This window comes from Pleurodeles waltl, chromosome 4_2 (genome assembly GCF_031143425.1).
Source record: "Pleurodeles waltl isolate 20211129_DDA chromosome 4_2, aPleWal1.hap1.20221129, whole genome shotgun sequence".
In the NCBI taxonomy this organism is placed as follows: domain Eukaryota; kingdom Metazoa; phylum Chordata; class Amphibia; order Caudata; family Salamandridae; genus Pleurodeles; species Pleurodeles waltl.
The window spans coordinates 143,927,082-143,950,624 of NC_090443.1; positions in this window are offsets into that span (position 1 = coordinate 143,927,082).

The window sequence follows — 23,543 nt, forward strand, 5'->3', positions numbered from 1 at the left end:
AGCCTCGGCAGTTATTCCATCTTTCTCGGTTTCCCACTTTCGCAAGCAAAATTTGACCCGCAAATTTTACTCTAAACTGATCAATGAACTATTCTAGCGCGCCTTAGAATTCGTCAAATCTCAAAGTCGAAAATTTTCTTTCATTCCTCAATCTCCATACTGACTTGTTGACCACGCCCGATCAACCTACTAAACCGAACAGATTACAACATCAATCAAGTGTCTCATACACTTTTCAACATACTCCGGAGTCTCTTGACCTCGCAGGGCCCGTCTCAACATCAACAACCACGTGGACAATTTTTCCTGCACAAAGCGCTACACACATATGAAGTTCAACGACTTCCCTACTCTCACACTTTGGAGTAACACTCCTCTAAAATTTTGATTGGGGTTCGTAACCCCCTAAAATCCTCACAAACTTCACAATTCATCTGCGGTATGAGCTATGCAAGCGCAAAACCCTAACTTCACTCATACCGTCACTAGAAACGCCGAAAACATTGTCACACCTCCATTTCCTCCATTTGCAAGCTCCAAGATTCCGGGAAAGTCATTGGGGGCTTAGGGCATCATCATCTCTCCAACTTGTTTTTATCAAAGAAAATTCTAACTTGACTCCGCCTATTGTTCGGATGGGGTCCCAAAGGGCCAAACCATCCTCTGCTACCATCTACTGATAGCGCGTCCAGTCTTTATAAATTACTTGTACTTGGACACGCTGGAGGTCGGTGAACCTTTTAACCGAGTTGGGCTCTCCTCATCCTAGAATAATCGGATCACTCAAATTAATAATCAATAACCATTGTAATCAATACCCAATACTTAATCAAAAGATCGAGCGACACATTAGAAATCAATAACAATCAGTATTTTGACACACCATGACCTTCCAGACATGAATAACCACACCAGTTTATTAAAAGTTAGTGAATTTATTTCCCTATATTAACAAAGCTAGCATGATATATGTGAGTCTCAAAATCAAATGATATATGTATACGAACATTACTATCTGTCCATAGCGGCGAAAGAAAAGCAATCTACGCAAAATCTGGATTATAATACACTCGGTTATAGCAATGCAAATCACTAATATAGGCAACTGAATTTGACTAATTTCATACATCGGTCAGCATAACAAGATTTCAATTTAGCAGGGTGCATCAAGTGAATACCTCAACTAACCTCTAATTAGCATTGGCATGTGGGGCTTCATGCAAAACTAATTTAGTCAACACAAATTTAGAAAACTCCTAGCTTGGGCCCTATCAAAATAAGCAGTTAGTACCTAGGAAGGAAAACACAATGCATAATACAATTATCCATTCATATTTACCAAATACAATCAGCATTCAAGAAAAGTCTTCGTCCTTCAGGTATCGGTTCGATCAGCATGGGGCAGATTTTAAAGGGGGCAAAGTTAAGGGCAAGTTTTCTTGCGGCAGCAAGGTGAATGGGGTAAAAGTTACTGCATGTGCAAGACGAGGCAATTTAAAGTTAAAGTCTCTAGGGTGAGAATTCTTTAAAGTCTCTTTCTCTGCGACAGAGAAAAGGCATCGAGGATATCGTCTAAGATGGCTTCTTGAATCGGGCTTCAAAATGGCATCATAGAAAATGGCTGACTTCTCTTTGTCCGGTGGGTTTAAGTAAGAAACATTCCAAATTCTTCAGGGTCTTCCATTGGAGGGTTCATAGGGTGGCTTCAATTTGACCAATTAATAGTGTCTTTCTCCTAGTACTCATTTTTGCATGCATTGTCCTTGGAGCCTTGGAACACAAGTTGCAACAGTTTGCCAATTAATTCTGTATCAGTACTTTTATTGTCCGCACCTGCAGAAACTGACATTGCTTAAAAGGGATGAAACCATCCTAACACGAAACCTTGAGATAAGTGTATTAGTCATCTCTACTGGAAAAATACAGCCTTAAAATAAAATAATACGTCTTTGTTTAATGCAAGTGAAAACCACACAGTTAAATTTGAGACCAGGCAACTAGGCCAAAGCCTCTGCTAAATTTAAGCTAAGCATATAACAGTTTCAACAAGAAAATCATAGAATACATTTGCAATTATGACAGATTACTACATTTGTCAATTCTTCATGATAATTTAAGCCCGTTTATAAACATTGCGAACTACCCCGTGGGCACAATCTCCCACGTACATTATTTTTCTTTGCTAAAATCACACTACCTTATACGATTTTGGTTACATAATATGAATATTTGTTAGTCCTTCTTTTTCCGCGTCATCACTAGTGATATTTCTGAATGTGATTTCTACCCAGATTTACATGATGTTACTGTTATGTTAACCAATGTGTGTTGAATACAAACTTTCTTTACATAAAACTCGTGTGAAGTCTCTTTTGTGACGCACAGTATATTTATTGAGCAAGAGTGCTCTTCCAATGCTTTACACATTGCCCCTGTGATAAGCCTGACTGCTCAGTGCCATGCTGCCCAAGGGTGAGCCCCAGTTATATAGTGAGTATAATCACTCACCCCTGACGGGAGTGGTGGGTTCTGCCTGGCTAGGGCCTCGCCTCAGTCAACCAGAACGTGCAGCCTCCAACAACTTGCCTGACCTATAGACCACTATGAAGACACTAAACACTGCAACAGGCCTCAAGCTGAACCCACTGAAGGAGGCAGACCAAAGTGGACCCCTTTAGTGTTCGATTTTGCTCTCAGAGGAAGGAGTGGAGCAGCTCGGAGGGAGGCGCTCCAGTGAGAGGCCCCTTTCCTGTCATACTTGTGGTGTGGGGCCGTTTGAAGAGAGATCTCGTGATGTGGGGTTCCTTAGAAGTGAGGCCATGTGACAGATAGAGTTCCTTCCAAGATAGGCTTTGCGGTCAAGCCATGCTCCTTGAAGTGAGGCCCTGTGAAGTAAACCACAGTCGTATCTGGCCCTATGCTGTGAACCCCTATGAGATGAGGGCCTATGGTGAGGGCCTATCGTGTGTACCCCATTTAAGTGAGGTCCCGTGGGATGGGTCCTTTTATCTGGTGCCTTTTTATGTGTTACTCATCGGCACTGAGTGTGCAGTTAAGAGATCTTTGTCAGCAGTAGAGAAGTTTCACTCTGCTTCTGTCATTTCCCAGGAGTTGTGTAAGGGTGGGGAAACCCCAGAGGCTAGAACGTTTTATTCTCTATTGTTCCCTCCCCATCCCTCTCTATGACTCTCTCCTTCTATATTACTCCTTTTCTCTCTCACAATCGATGTGTCTCTTGCTCTCTTTCTTTTTCCTTCTTCTGTTTTTTTTCCTTGTTGTCTTTCTCTCTGTCTCTGGGTCGTTTTATGTCGTTTTATGAGCCTCTGTCTATTGTCTCTCTTTCAGCTTCCTTGCTGGCTGTTTACCTTTTGCCCAGAGTGCAATCTGCAAGGCCAGCCAACCAGACTCTATAGCACTTGCCCAGGAGACCCAGGCGGAACCGTGTCCGTGGTACGCCACTCCAGCTAACTAGAAGCGGTTTAGTAACTTTTACTTTACTCGAATGACATACTCAGTCTGAGTTTCCACAAGCTTCTGTAAAATGCCCGTTTACAGTCTTGCAGATCTCTGAGCAGCTTGTATGTTCGATACCTAGTACCCTTATGCAGTGCTGAGACCTGGTGTTTCGAAGCTTACAATCGAACTACGTGACAGTAAAAGTGCTTGGTAATGCACTTTACCTACTACAGAAGTAAAAGGACAGGGCCATTGCCTGCACACAAAGCAATTTCAAGCAATCCTAGAGTTTTAGCCAACATTATTTTGCATTCTGCGAATTGTATTTTTGTTTTTACTGCAATGTTTTGAGTGAGAGCGGCGGCCTGCACAGCTGGTTTATGGGCATCAATTCATTTGTGACGGAGGTCTCTTGTTTGGTGTACTGTCCATTCTGGGCCTGTTTTGTGTCATGGAAGCTTGCCCTATGTACTGTGCATCTTGTGCGTGGAAAGCTTTACTACTACAACTTTGCTGTAGAAGTGATCTTATTTTGTTTAAAAAACGTGAGGGAAGCTTTGTGGCTGCTACAGAGCACTAAAGTAAGACCAGTAACCTGGGACAACAGGAGGAAGGATTAGAGTTCAACCGAATGCGAGGTGAAGTACCTCTATTTAGTATCCCTCTAACACTACACCTGTTGATGACCGAGTACTTGTCTAAAGAGTTCAGCCTTCAGGCCTTTTGTGAATAGGAGGAAGTTGGACTGTGTTCAGGCTGGTGTCCAAGGCATTCCAGAGTTTGGGAGCCTGGACACCCAGGAATCTGCCTCCATGATTTCATGACTTTGTTGTTTGAATGTTTTTGTGGTTTAGGTGAAGGTATATTGAGTCCGGGCTGGAACGTTACGTGCAATTACGCTTTGAGGTAGTTGGGAGTCTTTGTTTAAGAAAGCTCTTGAACTATGTAAAGGATGTTAAATGTAACTCTTAGTTCCACTAGGAGCTTAGTTATGGCTTTCAAGGCCAGATTCACAATGTCATTTTTTCCAGCGGCTGCATCAGTGTACCTGTCATACGAGTGAGTGAAGCTTGCATGGTAGCTGCCACACACCCTTATGGAGAGCTACAACTTTAACTCCGAATGTATGCAACCAGTGGAAGGACACTGGCTGCTGATAGGAAGCTGTACTTGGTCCATGCACCACGGAAGGGATAAACACTTAAAGAGAAAGTGACACCACCATGCTCTGCCCAATGAGAACCAAGTTAATGAGAGTGACAATAAAGCCAACCAATCATAAGTAATGTGTGGGCTCTAAGCTCCTTGTATTTAAACAAAATGTCTCTAAAGCAATAGCGCATGCACTGTCTCAGGCAAGACCTAAAATTAACTGTGCAGTGGCTAAGCAAGATGCCATGTGTCCTCTGTTCAAAAGAACATGTTTTGCATTCTTCTTGGTGCTTGTGGGACGTTATGGGATGTCTGAGACCGTCCTATCGCTTAGCCCATGTATTTGTGGTAATATTGAGTAGAAGGAGGACATACCCCCTAAAGGAAGAAAATTATATTGTTTGCAGTTGGAGGAAGGTTTGATGTGGCAATCTTAACAAACTGTTTCATACAGACTGGATAGAAGGGGATGGATAATCCAGTTTGTCCTGGAAATTAGTACACATGTTACGTTTTTCACCAGGAAAGTATCACAGCGCAACAAGAAGACTTTAATTTGAATGTCTACGTTATTTTATGAAGTTTTTGAGAAGATGACAGTTCATAATATTTCCTTCCATCTAGTGTTACCATTTTGAGCGTTACCAAGAGTGAAGACTTCCTGATTACTAATGCGATTTTCAAAACTTGTGCTTGTAATTTAGAGTTTCACTTGTAATAACTGTCATTCAGTACTTGCCATTTAAAGTTCCAGCCATTGGTTTAAAAGGCGCATAGAGAGTTATGTTTACTGTTACAGCTACATGGCCTAAAGTGTTTTAAATGCATTCAAGTTTATACATGTTGCTGTACTATATAAGGTTGTTTTGTTTCATCAGTATAGTGTAATGTGCAGTTATTTGTGTGTGTGCCAGTTTGATATTTTGAGCGGTGGTTCTTGTGTGTTATGCAGTATGCAGCTGAACCTTCTTCCACATTTTAACAGCAGATGTGGAATGTGCAGTCGACATGTAGAGTGCTACACACTTTATTAGGTACATGCTTCATGAATTAGGTGCAGAGTGCAGACACTTTTGTTGGAGAGCAACTTACCTGTGTCAGGAAGCCAATCTTGGGCAAAAATCAGCAGGCATTGGAGGTGTGCATGTCCAGGAGAGACCCTCATGAAAAATTCAGAGGCAAATTAGAGTTGAGCGTGTTGGGTAGATAAGCACTTGAAAAAAATCAGCCACACTTTATTGGTGTGCATTTTGGGGAGATAACCTCGAAAGCACATATGGAGGTGCACAGTTGTTGGTGTACCTGATGATCCTTTCAGAGGTGTGTGATAAGATGATGAAGGGTGTACAAGGTGGTAAGTGTGCTGAAGGAAGGAGGGCTGTAATGATGTGATGAAGGAAGGCGGACTGTGCAGTGGTTTTTTGGTCGCAGCCCACCAGACAACGCAGCTGTCTGCTATGCAAAAGACCTCTTGGGGAGTTTCAGAAAGTTGGCCTGGGAATGCATTCTGCCTGTTGCTTGCTATTGGCTTTGTGGTTTGTATCTCACGTTTTCTTGCGTTCCATTTTCTGGATAAGGGCCTCCAGGCTCACTTCCTCCCTCCCATGCCAAAACCTTATTAACAGAATCCTTCCCTTTGCTCACTTTTGATGAAGCAGAAAATGAAGGTTTTGATTTATTAACGCTTAAACGTAGTGCTGAAATAATCATGTGTGATATTAACCGAACTAATAAAGATTGTACGGGGACAAAATGTGCCCTCAGAGTAGTTTGCCATCATTTATATGCGTGCTTTGTATAACGTGGTGTATTAGAATTGTACTAATCCGACATAATCGTAAACGTGTGCTATGATTTGCTTATTTGAAATGCTTTAGCTTAGCATTACTTTAGCGGAGGCTTTGGCCTAGTTGCCTGGTCTCACGGTTTAGATGCTCGTATTTTTCCACTGTGCTAATAAACGTGTATTTTTGCTTGAAGCTGTACTTTTCCACAGAAACTGTTCACATGCTTATCTTAAAGTTAGTGCCAGCCTGGCATATTTTCTCTTTAATTCAAGGTCGACTTGCAGGTGCGGACAATGGAGGCTCTGAAAGTGAGCTAATTGAGAGACAATGTTGCAACTTGCGTACCCATCTCCAAGGATAATGTATCCTTAAGTAAAAGCTTGAGAACTGTCGTTTTTGATTGGTCAATTTGAAGCTAACCTATGAACCCTCCAATGGAAGACCCTACTGGATTCGAACTGTTGTCTATAAAACCCAGGTGCACGAGGAGAAAGGTAGCCATTATAGCCATTACCAGCTCGATACCCGCCATTTTTGCAGACTTCGTAGCTATTATGGCCCACTTTGCTGCGACGCCATTTTGAGAGACTTTGATTCTTTCTCTAATCGAGAGAAAGAGACTTTAAATGATTCTTACCCTAGAGACTGTAACTTTGATTTGATCCCTTTGCATGAAGTAATAGTTTTACTTTGCCGCCGTAAGGCAATTGCCCCGTTCACCCCTGCCCCTTATGCCCTGTCCTATGCCGATCGAAACGGTACCCATGATGACTGAAGAACGGTACCTGTGAGACGAAGACTTCCTTGTATGCTGATCGTAATTGGTAAATATGAAAAGAAATTGTAAAATTGCATTGTGTTTCTTTTAGGTAACCAACTGCTGATTTTTGGTAAGATCCCTAGTCAAGAGTTTTTCTAAATTAATGTTACTAAATTGTTTTTGCATGAAGTCCCACATGCAGATGCTAATTCGAGGTTAGACGAGGATTCCATATGTCGCACGATGCAATTTGAGATCTTGTTATGCTGACTAAATGTATGCCATTAGTTCATTACAGATTATCGTATTAGTGATTTGCATTGCCATTATCGAATGCCTCGTGATTCAAATGCTTCATAGATTACACTTGTTTCGCCGTTATGGACAGCTATTAATGTTCATATATGTTTATCATTTGGTGTTGAGACACATCTATATTGTGCTAGCTTTGTTAATATAGGGAAATAAATTCACTAACTTGAATAAACTGGTGTGGTTCTTCCTGACTGAAAGGTCAGGGTTCGCCGAAATGTATTCTGGATTAATTGTTAAGTGTTATGTTGATCAAGGTGTTCCTTACGTTCGTTATTGATTATTGATTTGATGCGACTGATCGATCTAAGAGTACGGAGAGTTCCCACTTAGTCAAAAGATTCATCGGCCTAAAGAGCGTCCGAACACAGGTAAATTATTACTACGGACCGCTCTATCACTTTCTGTAAACAGGCTTAGATATCTTGTTCTTATCGCCTCACATTTGCTGTGCATTCAAACACAGAGATCAAATGTCAAGCTATGTCTTCCGAGAGCTTAGTGTTTTCAGGTGACTCCAAACTGACTGTTTAAAGTAAAGAGGAATGCAGATTAGTCTCCACATGCAGCCCACTGGGGCCTCTCCTATCCTCCATTTACTAGACTGTAACATAACCCTTAAAATAGCCCTTCATGTAACATGGGGATGACAGATTTTTGCTTTTCTTTCAGCAGCTGTTTACAAGTGCACCTCAGCCGCGTTCTTCTATATGGTCCGCATTTGACGCTTTGTTGTTTATCATTCCTAAGCCTTCGACAGATTCTGCATTTTATTTCTTTAACTTTAAACAGTGTTTGCTACTGCACCTCGTTTCTATTCTTTCAACAACTGTTTGAGAGTGCTCTTCAGCCACATTCTCATACATTGGCAGCCCCATTGTTTATCTTTAGTAAATCTCAGACACATCTTCCTTTTATTTGTTTACCATGTTTGGAGCTTTATTTTTAATGCAGCTTTGAACATTCTGCACTTTACGGTAAGTACACTGCAGCAGACAACGATTCTTTTATCAATATTTGTATCTTTTCCGCACGTTAGAGACATACACATTTAATTGTACATATCTCTAGCATAAAACAGTGTTTACCAGTGCACCTGTCAAAGGGCTTGAGTCATCTCTTTCTAAAGTTCAAAGACAGACAGCATATACTTTAATGTCACATTTCCTCTGCCTTTAACATTTTTAAAGGCATTGCAAGTTTGTTTTATTTCTGTATACTTGAGCTTCCAAGTACACTTTTTATGCTTTTAAATTTGCATTCACTTAGAAAATGATATTTTACTCCTGTAACTAAAGGCAACATATTCAATTTGCCTGCAGACATAGAATCTTCTAGTGATGCATGGATGTGAACCTGATTCCCTAGCTTAAAAGTGTATTACTTTGTAAATATTTATTAAAAGTTCTTATTAATGAATATGTCCTATCTTCTGTGATGTACATTTTTAAAATGCACGTTTATTTCTTCCTGTGCCTCCAGGTGCATTTCTTTAACCTCTACCACTCAGCTGCGTTTAGAGCTTTATCTTTTTTCAGGTTAAACACGTTTTAGTGTTAAACAAGGTATGATTTACTTTTCTATTTGTGAGGTATGTACGTGACACAATATTGTCAGAGAGCAATTTCCATTTGGTTTGTCTGGGACTCCCCCTTTCCCTTTCTCCCTAGCACATTCTCACATTACGATGTGCCTTTTGGAAATTCATTATTGTACATCACTCCACACTCTTGTGTTGCTGATTCTCCTTCTCTCCCATCACATTTTTACTTCAATTTCTATGTCCATTTCCAACATACTTTACATGATTTTTAAAAAGGTACGAAGGAAAACGTTTACCCTGTATTTCTTTTACGTTATGGGTGTCCAATAATGCACCAAAAGGGCAAACACGTACATTTGGAAATGACAAAAAACAACCACAAAATTCTAATTGCTTTTTACACTTTCTTTAATATTCTCTATTTGCTTATTTGGGTTATTATTGTAAAAAACGCATTATTTTTCAAAAAACATCCACTACAATATGTTATAATAATTTTACTGTTTGAAAAAATACCCCTTGCTTCATGCGTTTCCTTCTGAACACAACTGCTACAGCCCAAATTATTTACAGTGACAAATAAAAACATTAAAGCACATACTTTTTTGTGTGTAAACACACAGCAATTACTGTTATCGCACTTCATATTTCTGCTCTTTGGATTTAATCTCGGCACTATTACCTCCTTCTTTGAACACCCTTCTTAAACTAAGGCTCTGTGTAGGTTTTTGAATGCATCTCTCTAGGCCACTGCACCCCGTGCCACTCAACTGTACACCAACTCTACACCACTGCACTCTACGCAACCCTACTCTGCACCACTGCATTCTGTGCCACTGCAGTTACTGCATGTGCACTCTATGCCACTCCACAAATACACCACCCTACTTCTGCATCACTGAATTCTACACTCCTGCACTCTATGCCACTACACTCTGCACCACGCCACTCTGTGCCACTGAACACAGTGCCACTTAACTCTGCACCACTCTACCCAAATACACTCTGCTCCACTGCACTCTGCCATACTCTACTCTACCACACTATATGCCATTTGACTTCGCACAACTGCACTCTATTCTACTCCACTCCACACCACTCTACTCTACGTTCTATGCCACTCCACTCTACGCCACTCCACTCTGCACTGCTCTATGCCACTGCAATTTATGCCACTGTGTTTTACACCACTGTACTCTACACCACTGCATTCTATGCCACTCAGCACTACTCTACACCAGTTCACTCTATAAAACAGCACTCCATGCCACTGCACTGTGCACCACGGTGCTCTACTCCACTCTACTCTGAATCATTCTATCCTATCCCATTATACTTTATGCCACTCTACTCTTCATCACTGCACTCTATGCCACAGCACTCTAAGCCACTGTATTTTATAGTACTCTTCTCTACGCCACTGAACTCTATGCCACTGCAATTTATGCCACACTACTCTGCACCGCTGCACTAATGCACTCTACATAACTCTATGCCATTGCACTCTAGGCCACTGCACTCTAATCTACACCACTCTATACCACAGCACTTTATGCCACTATGCTCTACTCTGCATCACTCTACTCTTCCCTACTGCACGCTACACCACTTTACTGTATGCACTGCACCCTATGACGATGCACTCTATGCAACTCTACTCTTCACCATTTTACTCTATGCCACAGCAGTCCATGCCAGTCAACTCTACACTCTACGCCACTGCGCTCTACTCTGTTCCACTCTATGCCACTCAACATTACTGTGCACCAATGCACTCTACACTGGTGCACTACCTTGCCACTGTACTCTATGGCACTGTACTCTGTGCCACTCTAATCTACACCACTCCACTCTATGCCACTGCACTCTATGCCACTGTACGCTACTCTCCACCACTCTAATCTAGACTAGAGCACTCTATGCCAGTCCAGTATTCGCTTTTATCCTCAGCACCACTTTACGCCACAGCACTCTATGTCACTGCATTCTTCATCACTCTATTCTATGTCATGATGCTCTAAGCCACTCTACACTACTCTTCTCTATGACATTGAACTCTACGCCACTGCACTTTATGCCATACTACTCTACTCTACACCAAAGCACTCTATGACACTTTACACAAATACACTCTAAGTCATTCTAGGCCACTGCACTCTAGGCCACTGCACTCTAATCTACACCACTCTATACCACAGCACTTTATGCCACTATGCTCTACTCTGCATCACTCTACTCTTCCCTACTGCACGCTACACCACTTTACTTTATGCACTGCACCCTATGACGATGCACTCTATGCAACTCTACTCTTCAACATTTTACTCTATGCCACAGCAGTCCATGCCAGTCTACTCTACACTCTACGCCACTGCACTCTACTCTGTTCCACTCTATGCCATTCAACTTTACTGTGCACCAGTGCACTCTACGCTGATGCACTACCTTGCCACTGTACTCTATGGCACTGTACTCTATGCCACTCTAATCTACACCACTCCACTCTATGCCACTGCACTCTATGCCACTGTACGCTACTCTCCACCACTCTAATCTAGACTAGAGCACTCTATGCCAGTCCAGTATTCGCTTCTATCCTCAGCACCACTTTACGCCACAGCACTCTAGGTCACTGCATTCTTCATCACTCTATTCTATGTCATGGTGCTCTAAGCCACTCTACACTACTCTTCTCTATGACATTGAACTCTACGCCACTGCATTTTATGCCATACTACTCTACTCTACACCAAAGCACTCTATGACACTTTACACAAATACACTCTAAGTCATTCTAGGCCACTGCACTCTAGGCCACTGAACTCCACTCCGTTCTACACCACCGCACTCTATGGCACTGTACTCTACACAACTATACTCTATGCTACTCTACTCTCAGCGACTGCACTCTATGCCACTCTGTTCTGCACCACTCTACTGTATGCCACTGCACTCTACGCCACTATATTCTACTCTGCACAACTCCACTCAATGCTACTGCATTCTACGCAACTCTACTCTACTTTGCACCACTGTACTCTGTGCCACTGCACTCTATGCTACTGCACTCTACTCTGCTCCACTCTACTCCACTTTACTGTGCACCACAGCACTGTATGCCAATGCACTCTATGCCACTCTACTCTATGCCACTATATTCTAAGCCACTCTAATCTACATCACTCCACTCTATGGCACTGTACTCTATGCTTTTGTACTCTACTCTACACCCCTCTAATCTATGCTAGTGCACTCTACTGCAATGCAGTATTTGCTACTGCCACGACACTCTAAGCCACTCTACACTACTCATCTCTACATCACTGATCTCTACCCCACTGCACTTTATCCCACACTATCCTACTCTACTCAACACCACAGCACTCTGACACTTTACACCAATGCACTCTACATCACTCTACACCACTGCACTCTACTCTACACCACAACATCCTATGTCACTGTATTCTTTTCCACTCTACTGTACTCTGCTCAACTCTATGCTTCTCTCCACCATTCTACTCTTAACCACTGCACTCTACACCACTCTGCTCCACTCTGAACCACTCTACTCTATGCCACTGCATTCTACGCCACTGCACTCTGCCCCACTCCACTCAACGCTACTGCACTCTACACAACTCAGAGTGGCAAATGCAGGTGGCATCGGAACCCTTGATGAAGTGAGTAACCAGAGAGGAAGGATTTGAATAATGGGGGAGAAAGGGATGATCATTTGACATCAATGTAACATTTATAGTTCCATGTAAATGTGAGACGAAGCGGACTACCGACCGCAGGAGGCAGTATTAGAAAAGTATGAATCACAACCCTACAAGAAGAAACACACGAGCACCAAGACGAACGGCCAAAAACACATGCGCTCTGAGGTGGAGTGCTGAGCACTCCCCCCTCACTGCTCGTCACTCCAGTGGCTGAAGTATATTATTTTTTTCTTTTAAAGGTTTTGCCACTGCCGCTGCTGGTGGTTGGGCAATGCTCCTTCGTCCTAATGGAGGAGTTGCCCCTGCACATGAGGGGATGGACATTGACAGCGCGAGACGGCTGGCTTTTAAGCTGTATGATTAATGCAGAGTTCGTTTTTAACAGCTTATGACGATATGAGTTATTAGATGAGGGGAAAACCTGCAAAACTGCATGTACAGTAGCGACCCACATGGTATTTACCGTGGTCAATGCCCTATGGGGGATGCCGGGGCCTGAGTGATGGGGTCAATTACTGGGTAACATTGCATATGCAAGGCTTCGCAATATTTTTGTCCAAAAGGGTAGCAGACCTTGTGGGCATTTTGAATTAGCTGAGTCTCCGGACAATGGAGCACAGTTGATTTGGAAACTGGAATCCAAACTCTGGTTTCCCAATGAGCAAATACTACATGAGATTTCCTACATCTGCATAACGAGTTGGATGTTGAGGGGGAAAAGTAGACATACTATAGTGAATACTCGCACAATGTGTGACCTCAGGGCTACGCTCCCACTGCTACCCAGGTTTTGTAGAAAACTATGTGAAACTCATGTAAGCGCTAAGACAATAGTACGTTTTCACGAAGGGCGAAGTGTTCTATCTAGATCCAATAGTTGGGCGAAGTGTACTTGGGGTCACACAGGTCAAACATGAGACCTGTAGTTCTTTTTGGTCTCTTGTGGATATGGAATCCCAGTGCTTGTAGAAGGATCCCAACTATACACCTTCATTTCACAGGAACTGCCAATGTGTTTTGGGGAGAAAGGGCATAATATGGCCACAGTTATCAGGCCCACCTCAAAACAATAGGTAAAGGAGAAAGAGGGGCAGAAAAAGGTAAGGGATTGAACATCCTCATGTAGGCACATAGACCCCAAGGGGCAACCGAGGAGCAGAAACATGTTAATGAGCAGAGAAGGGGATAGGGTGATAATCTCCTATAGTCCACTCCAGATTTAATTGTTTTTAACCCTGCCAAGGGGAGACTATCATAAACCTAAGGTGGGTATCCCCTTTGACAGTTTTAATGATGCTGTGAAGTGGATCCTTTCAAAGAATAGGGTAATTACCCTCATGATATACCCTTTGCTCCACCCTGAGTGTTGTTCTGCACCAAAGTGTCGTAGTACACCCTATGATGAAGCATGCCACTAGCAAGTCGGTGAGAGCATTTTAAACATTCCACATGAGATCTTAAGTTAAAAGGTTAGGAAGAATTTCTTCTGATATTGACTATTTTCCTTTTTGCTTGTGCAACGTATAACAATTGTGAGAGAAAAACGGAAGAGGGGTACCTCTTGTCCCTACTTTGTTTTGAGGAAGCAGCTTTAAGAGCAATCTATGTGAAAGCATTTATGTGCTGAAGCATTTTAGCACATTGGCCTATATTTATGGGAAAATGATGGAGTGCAATGCCGCGCCAAAATTGGAATTTTCACAATGCAGGGATGCGCCGTATTTAAGTCAATACAGCGCACCCCTGTGTTGTCTCCTGTGCTGGCTCTAAATTTAGCTGCCAACGCAGGCATCCTTGCACCATCGTGCAAGGATGTCTGCATTGAGAGGTGTGATTGTTTATGTGTGGGAAGGTGTCCCTTCCTGCACATAAACAATCACTAATGGCACTTTGGCACTAATGGCAATTTTCAAATGATTGTTTATATGCAGGAAGGGACACCTTTCTGAATAAAAGTATTCCCCCTCGTTGTGCCTTGTAACGCCACCCATGGGGGTGACGTTAGATTTTGGTGCTGCCTCAGGTTTACGAAATCTCGTAAATCTAAGGCAGTGTCAAAAGCAATGGGTGTTGCTGTGACACGCCCACAGCAACACCCATTGCACGCCCCTCTGCGTCGGAGGGGCACATATTTACAAGGAGGTGTAATGCCACAAAAAGTGTTTTTACAGCCAGATTTAAGTCTGCAGAGAGATTGGATTCCTTTCTAGCCCCCAGCTAGAATTATTCTTAAAAAATGTACCCATCATCCAAACGTGTTCTAGGATCATTCTTTGTTAGAAATGCATATTGTAAATATTTGGCAAACACCCTACTCCCCTAGATGAGCGCTAAACAGATCATTCTTAGAGGAAGAGTCCTGGGTTTCTGAAATGGAGGAGGAAATGAATCTGTATTTTTTGTTAAATATGCACTCATTCAGCAAAGCTAGATATAGTGTGGGATTTTTTCAGGGCAACAATGACAGCTAGCATTATATCTAAGGATATTGCAAGGAGGTGCAGGTTAGAGCAGGAGCAGCTAGCACAGCAGTTGAAACAAGCCCAAGAAAGGTAAATAAATTAAAACAAATCACTCAATCACCAACATTTGGAACAGGCTAATAAACAAGAGTATTATTACTATTACAAAGAGACCATTCAAAGTGACAGAGCCTATATGCAGAGTTGTTAGGAGAGCAACTATGTGGATTGTTTTTTTAGCCTGGCAGGTGTGGGGGTAAAATTACCAAAGAATACAATTAAGTCACTTATGGATGCAGAAACTAATAATAGGTTAACAAATAGCAAATGTGTTCAGAATAGAGTGTTTCAACATTATAGCCACTGATATAGTCAAAGGCATTTTACGGATCACAGTAGGCTACATGCTTTCTTGGAAAGGGTGTCATTGCCTGTATTATGTTCACAAGCCAGGGAATTATTGTTGAAGACACTCTCACCTGAAGAAGTTGCAGAGGTGATTCAATCTTCATTCTAATCATAAGGCATGTGGAGCAGACGGTTTTCCTGCTGAGTTTTTTTATTTAATTTGCCAAAGTTTTAAACCCAGTTACAGCTCAACTGGCAAATCATATTTTACAGGGAAGGAAGCCTCTGGAATCCTTGAATACAACTGTAGTGATCAATTTTCCTAAAAGGAATAAGGATTAGAAGATCTGAATTTGTATAGACCAATTAGTCTACTTTTTTCAGATTACAAAATAATTTCAAAACTATTGGCAAATAGAATAAATCTGATAGTAAACCGATTGATCTGTGAGAATCAAAATGGTTTTATTGCAGGCAGACATCTGTTGACAAATACTCACTACTTAGTTGAAACTTTTGATTTTTTCAAGAATAGACAGATACCGGTGCATATATTGTTTTAGATGCTGAAAACGTTTTTGACCTGGTTAGCTGAGATAGCTTTCTTATGATTTTAAAAGCATTTGGTATTATATCTCAGATTAGCACTGAAATAGGGCATCTGTACGAAGGTCCACAAGCGCGTTTGATTGCAAACTCTGTTGATGGAGGACAATGTAAAGTTAAACGAGGGACTAGACAGAGATGTCTCTTGACACCAATTTTATTTGCGTTTTTTTTATTGAACCACTGACTAAGACCATACAAAATACTAACCAGATTAAAGCCCAAGTTGATGAAATGTCAAAAATTAAGCTATATGCTGATAATACCATGTGGTTATTAAAGCCAGATTTTGATGTTCAGCGTAAAGGTTTTGATTTTTGTTTATTCTGAATTTCAGGAGTTAAGGGGATATAAAGTTAATAGATCAAAAACAGAGATTTTGTTTAAAAACTGTACCTCAGACACTTTACAGGAAGAAATCCGCCTTTAAATAAACTCAAATCCCAAGCAATAATAAGTGATATAAACAATTGCCAGGGTCAAAGATTTATATAAGCTGAATTTTAAACCATTAATGGATAAGGTCTAAGCCTTATTTTATAAAAAGAATACATTTCCAATTTCATTTATAGACCAAGTAGCTTAAATTTGAATGTTGATCTTGTTGCTGTTTAATGTCCTAATTTCCACTATCACTTGTTTTTTGAACATTCAATTTTTTTAAAACAGATAAAAAGCTCTATTTCTACTTTTTTATGGACGTATAAATCACCATGTTTGGCACTTTATAAATTATATAAACTAACAGAAGATGGTGGGTTAAGTCTTCCAGTTTTTAAGCAGTACAATTTTGCTACGTTTGGACATTTCTCTGCACGTTTTTATAATAACCAGCCAACATGATACAACCAAAAAATGCTTTCTTGGATCAAATGATGTCCAAGTACAATATTCTGGATTTTTTTGCATCTACAGAAGTCACCCAAAAAAGTAAGATATACAACTTTGTGTTTTAGGCCCTGAAAAGAAAGGATTATAATGCATTACCTTAGCTGTGGGACATGTTGCTAATAGATCAATCGTTTTTAGAATCCCAAATGATCCAAAAATGGAGTTTATTTAACACTTTGGATACCTGGATAGATAGAAAACTTTGCAGAGATAAATGATCAGATTAAGTATCAAAAGCTTTCATTATTTGGTCATTTAATCGAGTATTATTAAAGGTATTCGATCCTAAAGCAATACAGGCAAGTATATTTGGTTGAAGGCCTGGTTGGGAACTATACTGTTAGATCAGTAAGTTTTTGGAAAACCAGACTCGATGGAGTAAAAAAAGACTAATTGTCTTCATAAATGGGCATAAAAATCGCAGAAATATAGGGAAGCACTGTGTCTCAGGAAAACTGGAACAGGATACATCACTATAATTTTCTCACTGTTGAAAAAAAAGTGAATCTTTGTAGGATGCAGTTTTAGACGAAATGCTTATACGACTCCTGTATTTCTACATAGTTTCACGCCTCGAGTCCCATCACATTGCCACAACAGACAATTGGACTCATTTTATTTTTACATGCCCTAAGTTACTTGAATATTGTAATGGTATTTCTTTGTATTGTGAACTGAATATGGGATTTACCATTCTATAAGAACCCCAATTAATCTTATAAGAGTACTCTTCTAACCTGGATGTGAACTCAGTGTTCACTAAAGTAATCTTTATAATAACAATAGTGGCCCAATCCTTCATTTTTCATAATTGGCGTACCTGTTATGTCCCCTCAGTGTAACAATGACAATTAAGAAATATGAGAAAGAGATTGTGAGAAGTTCTGTGCTTTGAGGTCAGGATCAATGGAAAATATGTTGACATTTGGGAATGTTATATATAATAAGCTAATTAAACTGGACACCAAAACTGGAGTCCTAAAAGTATGATTCAAGAATTGGGATATTTTTGGGAGATGTATTTTGTAATGAATTTGTGAATGTACTGATTTTTGATTTCTCCAATAACAAAAACAACAAGTAGTGCTTAGGGACAATGAGTCTGAAGGCCAGCCATTGGTGGACTGGGATTGTTAGAGGCAATGACTACTGGGAAACACCAGGTCACAGAGACATAGGAATAAGCGATCAGGGAACTTTAACAAGGGAGACAGTGGGCCAGCAAGGGCAGACTCATCAATAATCGGACGATAGACTAGAACATACAATGATGCAAAGGACAGTTCCGTTTCGCATAAACTGAGACAGAAACAGGTTATCCCAACTGTCTCGGCACATCAGATACTAAGGGGGTCATTTTGAACTTAGCGGTGTGGCCCGCCATGCCGGCGGTGGCGGGTAAACCCGCAAGCCGGCATGGCGGGCCACACCGCCACATTATGAACACCATGACTGCCATCCGCGGCCCTCACTCACCGCCAGGCTGCCTCCGTCAGGCAGCCTGGCGGCGGTCGGAATCATTATCCAACGGATATTGATTCCTCAGCCTCCAGCCTTTTCCTGGTGGGGGCGGAAGGGGTGCACCGGGGACCCCCTGGGGGCCCCATTGTGCAGGTCACTGCCCGATTTTCAGGCAGTGATCTGAGCAACGCACAGAGGCATTGGCGGCAGCTCCATGTGGAGCCACCATCAATGTCCCGGCCAGGCATTCCTGTGGGCCGGCGGGCGGAAACAATGTTTCCACCCGCCGGCCCACAGGAATGTATATTATACGGCCAGCAGAGATCCGGGGATGCTGGCGGTCAGTGGTTTGACCGCCAGCATGAACACTGCGGTTTCGACCTGTTATCTCTCTTCAAAAATCGGATAATATGGTCACAGCTCTTGTGTCCGGCACTACCCTCAGCAGTAGTACCAGGTACAGATTGTACTTCTAAGGCCATACTTCCAGCACTCACAGATCCACTGAATTACAGTCATCAAAATCTGACAGCACAAGGGCAAGGACTTCATCCGGACGCTGTCTGATCGAAAGAGGGGTTTCATGTGGAGCCACCGTCAATGTCCCGGCCAGGCATTCCTGTGGGCCGGCGGGCGGAAACAATGTTTCCACCCGCCGGCCCACAGGAATGTACATTATACGGCCGGCAGAGATCCGGGGATGTTGGCGGTCAGTGGTTTGACCGCCAGCATGAACACAGCGGTTTCGACCGTCGTGTTCATGATGAGGGTCTAGGTCAGGAACAATGCACTCTTGACTGGAACACCCCGAAGGATCTCACTTCTAATAATCCAACAATCTAATAATCCGGCATTACCCTCAGCAGTAGTACCAGGTACAGATTGTACTTATAAGAACATACTGCCAGCACTCACAGATCCACTGAATTACAGTCATCAAAATCTGACAGCACAAGGGCAAGGACTTCATCCGGACGCTGTCTGATCGAAAGAGGGGTTTCCATGTGGAGCCACCGTCAATGTCCTGGCCAGGCATTCCTGTGGGCCGGCGGGCGGAAACAATGTTTCCACCCGCCGGCCCACAGGAATGTACATTATACGGCCGGCAGAGATCCGGGGATGCTGGCGGTCAGTGGTTTGACCGCCAGCATGAACACCGCGGTTTCGACCGTCGTGTTCATAATGAGGGTCTAGGTCAGGAACAATTCACTCTTGACTGGAACACCCCGAAGGATCTCACTTCTAATAATCCAACAAGCACTTCCAGACCAAATGAAAGGCCACTACTGTTGTTACCCAATGAGAGGTCCTCTACGACCCGCAAAATGACAGAAACACTAGTGTGACTGACTTGGTTTCAGTTGAACACCCTGCCTCAGCACTGAAGCATATCACACCCACACTGGTTCGGTGCAGAGAGTAAAACCAACCCCAATAAAGAGCACCACTGTGAAGAATCTTTCACCCCCCCCTCCCAAAATCATACTACTCGCATTTACTAAGCCAAGAGAGCCAATCACCCAGACTCCATGTAGGTCCACAAGAGGGAAGACCCACAAATCACAGAGCTAAAGCTGTCATATGAAGTGCCACAATGCCTAGGTAACTGGCAAACGTTGAACTGTACAAAAATGTAACAAAATAGATCGAAAACTCCGATGCGATTTTGCTATGGTAATGAGACACATTGTGTTCCTTATTTTTTACAGTCCAGGGGACCTTGGTAATTCAGTTGATTTAATAGATTACAATGCAGGAGTATTCACAAGTGAGCCATGTGGCTTTCATAAACTATTGTACGATGTCCTCAGATTTAACACTGCACTAAAATATTACAATGAAACTGCTATAAATTTAGCAAAATGGTCGGGTTTGGGCATCAGATGCTATTCACAATGATCCCTCCACACTGAGCAGAAGTACTAAGGGAGCAGTTCTCCCCCTACCATCCATCCTGTTATCTCTTCAAAAATCGGATAATATGGTCACAGCTCTTGTGTCCGGCATTACCCTCAGCAGTAGTACCAGGTACAGATTGTACTTCTAAGGCCATACTGCCAGCACTCACAGATCCACTGAATTACAGTCATCAAAATCTGACAGCACAAGGGCAAGGACTTCATCCGGACGCTGTCTGATCGAAAGAGGGGTTTCACTCTCCTGATTAAAGAGAGAAGATGAAAACCTCACTCGACACAGGAGTTCATGTGGAAGCCCCAGAAAGGCAGCTGTTTGCTTTACTGTTATTATAGCTCTGCCACTCTGTCTGTCAGTTACTTCGGAGCACTTTAGAATGCTTTATCATTGCAGAAATTAACAGAAAGCAGCATGGGCAAAGGCCAATAGATCCCCCTTTGATAGGGAAACAGCATTTATAGTGCTGTCTTAACCACACCGTATTTGTGTTTTACAATGCATGGTAAGAACTGGTAAAGGAGCTTGTATATAACAACAAATAACAGTAATGCTACATTTAGGGGTTGAGGGACGGGTACTGGTAAAGGCTGGTAAGGGTAATTGTAGGGTTTAGGGGTGGGTAGTGGTAAAGGCTGGTAAGGGTAATTTTAAGGTTTAGGGGTGGGTAGTAAAAAAGAATGGTAAGGGTAATTTTAGGATTTAGGGGTGGGCAGTAATAGAGGATGGTAAGCGTAAATTTAGGATTCAGACATGGATAGTGATAAAGGGTTCCAACCGTAATTTTAGGGTTAAGGGTAGGTAGTAATAAAGGATGGTAAGAGTAATTTTAGTGTTTAGGGGTGGGTAGTGGTAGAGGTAATTTTAGGGTTTAGAGATGGGCAATGGTAGAGGGTGATAACAGAATTTGTAGGGTTTATGGGTAGGTAGTGGTAAAGGGAGGTATGGGTAATTTTAAGGTTTGTGGTGGGTAGTGATGAGGCGGGTAAGAATAACTTAAATAACAGGGGGGTTTCCACCATTAAAAAGAAAATAAATACATGTATTATTAAATGTATTATACAATGTGTATACACACACACACACACATACACACATATCTATATAAATATATGTATATATATATATACTTATGCACACACACACACACACCCGCCAGTGGAAGAGGTATGCGTTGTAACTTCATAGCCATTGACTTTGTCAATGCTAGTTTGAAAAGCATCCCTACCATCGCCCCCCCCCAAATACTCTCTATGTATTATTTGCATGAAGTACCAAGGTTTGAGAATGACATTCATACAGTTAACACCATGGCACCTTTCTGCTCCTTCGATAGTTGTGGCAGTGAAAGAAATCCTGTGCGTTTCCACTATCTTCCAAAGTATGATGTCAGCGCAGTGGAAGCCATTCTTCTTTCGTGTAATACAATTTTTAATTGTCTTTCCTATAAAACGTTTTGAAGCGAATGGGGGCCTCTGAGCTCAATATCAAAACAACAAAATCAAACATCTACTAATGAAGAATTCTTGTTTCACAGGTGCGAAGCCCTGGATGCACTGTCAGTGACCCTGCAGTAACAAATGAGCTTCAGTTGTTGCCCGAGCTACTGGTGTGCTACCATGCACGTCACAGGTCAATGTCAGCACGACGTACGTGACGTTACGTGACTCTATCTTGGAAGCCATTGGAGGCCTCCTGCCAAACTCATTGGGTCAGAAGACTGCCAGTTTGGTTTTCCGCCCAGTGGTCCTATTGTGAGTTTCCCGCTGGCACAGCGGGAAACTACCCACAACATTGATGCCAGCTCATAATTTAGCTGGCGGCAATGTTGCGGTGCGTCGGGTGTGACGGCACCCATTGCGCTTTTCACTGCCTGTAACTCAGGCAGTGAAAAGCACAACTGTGCTCCCCATGGGGGCCCCTGCACTGCCCATGCCACGTGCATGGGCAATGCAGACCCCATGGGGCCCCCGGCAACCCGTCTTTGCCAGCCTTTGCATGTTTGCAGCACTGCCCTGGTGGATTAAGACTGCCGGCACTGCCTGGCCGTCGGCTGGTGAACAAGTGGCGGTGCAACAGTCATAATGTGGCTATCGGACTGCCACTTTGGTGACGGTCTGACCCCCACCGCAAGTCTGGCAGTTCTAGGACAACCAGACTCGTAATGAGGACCCTAGCGTGAATGGTGATCCGCACACCAACGGAACACCTACATTTAAGTGTGGTAGTATTTTCATTTATACAGTGACCCACACACCTTGTAAACAGGTCACTTTTACACAGTGATCTGCACACCTAACTAGTGAGGTCACAGAAAAAGTGATCTGCTCCACTATTCTTAATATAGCTGTCACATTTTTATTAGTTAACCGGTGATTCATACACCACAACAAATCTTTACAGAGTGGTCACATTGATGGTGAAGACGGTTTTCCACTTTCCTGAAAGTTATGGTTGATGAGTCACAAATATTCTTAAACTGTTAAAACAGTAATTACAAGACATAAATATAAAACGTACCTACAATTTGAAATTAAACAATGTATAGAAGATACATATATTAGTGGGTTTCGTGAATTGTCATGTATTCACAGAGTTTTCAGCTGCCACCTCTGCAACCATTCTTGGTATGTCCAGGGAAGACACCTATGACTGGGGCCAAACGGACGGCTTATTTCTTGAATTATATAAGTACTCTGGAAGAGGTCAATGAAGAAGAGTTGTCATCTAGAAAAAAAAACAGAAAATGTTGTTACACACATTGGGACCGGAGGGCCTTAGACTGTATGATCACATAGAAAAAACACACAGAGCTAGCGATGACACAGACATTTTAAAACATGCTTTGGAAAATCTAGAGAGTTGCTTTTTGCATACAGTTCGTGTGTCATTAGACAGATTAAAAACATTTCAACGCTGTCAAGGAATAAATTAATCTATAGATGATTTTGTAGCAGAACTAAAGAAACTAGCTACACATTGCAGATTGGGAAGCCTACAGGATGAATTAATAAGGGATCAAATTGTACAAGGAAATAATGATCTGTCTGTTTAGGAATGCTTATAGGCCAGTGGGAACACTACTTTAAAGGAGGTAACAAATATTGTAAAGAAAACAGAGTCATC